Genomic DNA, 4,832 nt, shown 5'->3' with positions numbered 1-4,832 from the left:
AATCCGAAATTGACAATCAGCTGATTAGCGTCGTCCACCATTCAGCGGATGTGCTGAATTACGTGTCAAGGTTTGAGTCGAAGTTGACTTGCACAAGTTATCTTGTGAGAAAGTTATTGTGCAAATATTGTATGCAACTTCAGCTAACATGCGTTCGCCATGAAATTTTCGATGTTATACGAAGGTTTATGTAAATGATAAGACAGTTCAGACACTCAGTAACAAGTTCGTTTCTACGCGCGCTTTCTTCCAAGGGTGAGATGGTTAATGTTGATTGCATCGAAATGAGAAATCAGTTGGATACTTTAGACAAATTTTCAGAACATCAAATCGAAGCAGCCTCTAGCCCAGGTTCTTTGATTTAAGTGAGGAAACAAAGAGTGCCGTCTATCGTATTCTACTTATGACGACAAAATTAAAAGTTTGTTCACAGTTGTCTTGAAAGGTCTCTCAAGTGACTATAAGTTACCTGAAGAGATCAAAAAATGGAATAAATGATTTAATTTGGCTTTTCCCCAGTCCAAGTAATAATGAAAAGAGAACCCAATTTGTTGTTTTTCGGAAAGGGCGTTCTCAAGAATATTATTTAGTGCACTTTAACAAAAGTGATATAAATAATATTGAAGGTATAGAAAAAACAAGACTTATGTTCGATGTCCATGTGACAGTGGAACATTGTCAGAAACCTGGAGGAAATTTTCGGAACCCCATTCAGTGCCGTCGGTGCCAAAAATGTGGACATGGTACAAAACATTGCCTTTGCGGATGTTCTTTTTACGCTAAAGACGTCTGGTTTAGTGCGCAAATTGCGGAGGCAACCATAAGTCTAACTTTTGGATTGCGCTTCGCGTAAACGAACTGTCGAAGCTCGAACTAGGCAAATGAACAATAACGTTTTTCGTTCCCGGAATTCCCCAAGCAGAATCTCCAACAATTCTTATTTTTTAGTTAACGATCGCTTGATTATGAATCATATCCATCAGGTAAATTTTAATCATGCTCACTCACAAGCCAATTTTCTTCCGTCGTGTAGCTTTTTGAATCTTTCAATTTCGATTGGTCTACCCAAGCAAACTCGTTTGCCGATACTGCAGCAGGCAGCTTCAGCTGCTTCCCTTCAAATTGTCTTGTAACGAATAACCGTTATTAATGTTTTAAATCTTATGGAAAAATCCCTGCCGCCGCAGGCCACTCCTAATCCATCTCTTAATTAACAAATAATCCCCTCAGAAAATGCACCTACTTCTAGGAAAATTTCTTCCTCTGATTTTGATTTTTAAAATGAACAATAATTATTGCATCAAATGATTGATACAATGTTCAAAACCCCACAATGGCTGAAGCAGTCATAATTTTGGACTTAAGTCTTCTTGCTTCTTCTGTTGGTTCGATGATCCTAATTGTATCCCAGCAATGAAACCTGCAGAATTTCTCTTTTCAGCCTGATTGCTGCTTCGAGAAACCTTATCCAGCACATTAGCATACACTGACCAGATTTCGGCGGAGATAGTGGGGCAATTTTTGCAGCTTTCTTTTTTCGACAGATATACGCTTCTTCGACGTGAGCAAGCAATGCTGCCATATTTTCGGGCGCTTGCTGCTTCACTGTTTCAAAGGCAGCGGCGTTGGCGTCAGGAGGTAAGAACCCTACACGCAAAAAAAAATGTGCGGTAAAAACTACCATTTTAGGGGGTTAACTTAAGCGCTCGCACCGGCAATTTTCAGCTGACCAGAAATGCGCTTGATTTTACCATGTCTGTAGTTGGCATCGGATTGTTGTAAATTATTTCATTTATATACCAGTAATGTGGTGGGGTGTACCAGTAGAAGCATTAACCTAAGAATGCTAATGTCGCTGCTGTTCGTGTTACCAACATCTAGTTTGCCACGAACTGACAGCTTGAGTACCGGGCCTCAAAGTGTCAGATTAATTTAAGAAACCAAAACATCGACATGGTATGGAACAAACAATGGAAATCCATAATTTAAGGTAATAATAATTAAAATCAATTTTGTGACAACAACGCTATTAGCGTTCTACTACTAATATTTCTATTGGTGTACCGTAAACATAGTAAATTAGTCTAAATTTCCATGGTAGTTTTAAGAATGGGCGTAGTCAGCTAAAATGGTTGTGCTACTTTTCCCCGAATGTCGTTTCCCCGAATATCCCGTTTCCCCGAATAGCCCACTTCTCTGAAAAATTTTTGGCGCACATAATTGACATAACTGTATACATTTATGGGGGGTGTGAATGTACTGGTCATCTGAAATGCACCCTTCTTTATTTGATTGGCGATTCTGACGTGTATTTCCGTCCTCAGCAGTTTTGGCAACGTTTGTATACCGGGTACCCCCGTTAGTTTGACCATTTAATCTGAACACTTTTTAAGTTGTACCCCGCTAATTTGAACATTGTTCAAATTAAAAATGGTTCAAACGTCATTTACCTCGTGGGACGGAGTAAAGTGAAAAGGAACGCTGTGGAACGGAACGCAGAATCAAAACAAAACAGCGAAAGAGGTAACCAGAAACACGTTTCTAGGGTGACTAGATGTTCAAATTAAAAATGAACCCCGATGGTTTGCATGAGGTACCGTTCAAATTAACGGGGGTGTCGGGAGTCGAGAATGACTAAATTGGGTTTATTCTACGACTGGCGTGAAGTGACAATTGTCGGTCTCGTATAGCGAGGTGACAATTCTCGACTCGAGTGAAGTGACTCGCCGTGTAAATCAAATGGAGAGTCACTTCACTCGAGTCGAGAATTGTCACCTCATGCCAGTCGTAGAATAAACCCGAAAACCTCCTTCTTGTGATTGCTTACCATTCTTTCAAATTCACCATCCTGCCACTGAAAACTATTATAGCACCTATTTGTACTGCTACACTTTTCGGGGAAACGGGTCATTCGGGGAAATGGCATTCGGGGAACCAACATTCGAGGAAAAGTAACACAATCAGCTAAAATAGTTATTTTTTTACAGATTTTTTTCCCGTGTAATGTTTGTACTTTTTTGAAGGTCAAGTACACTGATGCATCCTGAACGAACTCGTTCAATACTTTATTCTGCTGTATAAACTTGAAGTGGTTTTTGCTCCAATGGAAAAAGCATCCAAAATGCTTGGCATCAGGAAACTCTGCTTGTACTGAGTTGATCAGAGCCTACTCGAAGTCTGTGATGGCATATTCTCGCTCCAAATCTATATCGATTGCATAATGCGATATAGAATTCATGTTTTAGTTTGAGAAAAAGATAGCTGTTATACGGATTATTCGAATAAATGCAAGAAAAAATTAATTCACAGAAAAAAAAAATTGCGTTAAAATTGATAACAGTACAAGTAATCAAACAGCATATTCATGAATTTGAATAATATAAACCAAAGTGAGATATTAAAATGTTTTGGTATCTAATTAGCTCCTGCTTCTAAAAATGCTTCCCATACTTTCCGGTACAATGATTCGGTTTTAGTTGTCATTAGAACGTAAATCAGCGGGACTGTTTGTTGATGTGTAGGAGCGATATTTCGATGTAAGTTGCCGGAACAAAGAAAGTACTATCGCAAACGTACCATCTGCAACCCAATACTTCGCCGTAACTTCTTATGTGTTCCAAAAATGATTGCCCTTTCATGATTTTCAACGACATCAGCAATTAACATACGATCGCCATTATTGTCCGTTTGGTACTTTTCGGTACAACAAAGTCATCCAAGCTTATCTTAGAATCCGGTACTGGATTGGTTCTTGATCTAACTCGCTCCACAATTTTTCGGCGAGCTCCTTCGGACATTTGGCCTTGCGCTTCAGATGGATAATCCTATAACGCTTCTGGAATGGCTCTGGCTACTCCTCCATTATCCGATTCAGCACGTCTCATCAGTTTATCCCGGAACTGCATTACTTATCTGCTTATTGGGTTGGGTTGATGGTTATGCTCAGAGATTCCCAGAATTTTATGCTGACCATTAACGATTGTCGATCCTGCACTGGCCGAACATTTAGCATTACTCCCGGCAGCATGGCAGCGTACGCGACTTTCCCAATAATAAACATTGATTTTGACCTTGAATGGATCAACATAACAAGTGATGCATTGTAATATAACCTCTACGAGTATTTACTATACAAACCATTTTACGATTGCAGTGCAGTGCAGGCAATTGCCAGCATGTCGTTTCCACGTGACGATTTGATTAGCTGCCATTTTCACTATTCTGGCTATCAATTTTCTCTCTGAACACAACCTTATTGGAAGCACATTGTGCGTCGAAATAATGAACGCATTGTTGTATTGTCACTATATGTGAGTGTACGCAATAACCTTGATAATTGTACATATATTGTTTACTGGGTATTCTGTTATGCATTGTGATCCACACAACTATTGTTACCTTGCTTCGCAATCGTTGTATAATTTCTCCTAGTGGTTCATTCATTCATTCAAAGTTATACGAGGAATTTAAATTTTTAGATGACGTTTAGATCATGGTTTTGGTTGATTGAAGTTGAAACGTGTTGCAAGTCACCCCGTTTGACGGTAATTATAATCGCATAACAGTCACAAGGAGATTATAGATGAGCCTCGAAAAAAAATCTGTCTACAACTAATTTTTTTTTTCGACTTATTCCACAGATTTGTTAAGAAATGCTCCAAGTGATTTGTTAAGTTTGTATCTCTAAGCGTGAGTAATCAGTTGCCTACCAAGGTGACTTGAGTCGGTTGAGACCAAATCAAACGTAAAAGGGTTTCTAGAAGAGAAAAAATATTTAGAACTATCAGGGGATTGAATTCAGAAATATCCTGAGGAGCACTCATCTAATAAAA

This window comes from Aedes aegypti, chromosome 2 (genome assembly GCF_002204515.2).
Source record: "Aedes aegypti strain LVP_AGWG chromosome 2, AaegL5.0 Primary Assembly, whole genome shotgun sequence".
NCBI classification, from domain to species: domain Eukaryota; kingdom Metazoa; phylum Arthropoda; class Insecta; order Diptera; family Culicidae; genus Aedes; species Aedes aegypti.
This window is presented reverse-complemented; position numbering follows the sequence as displayed.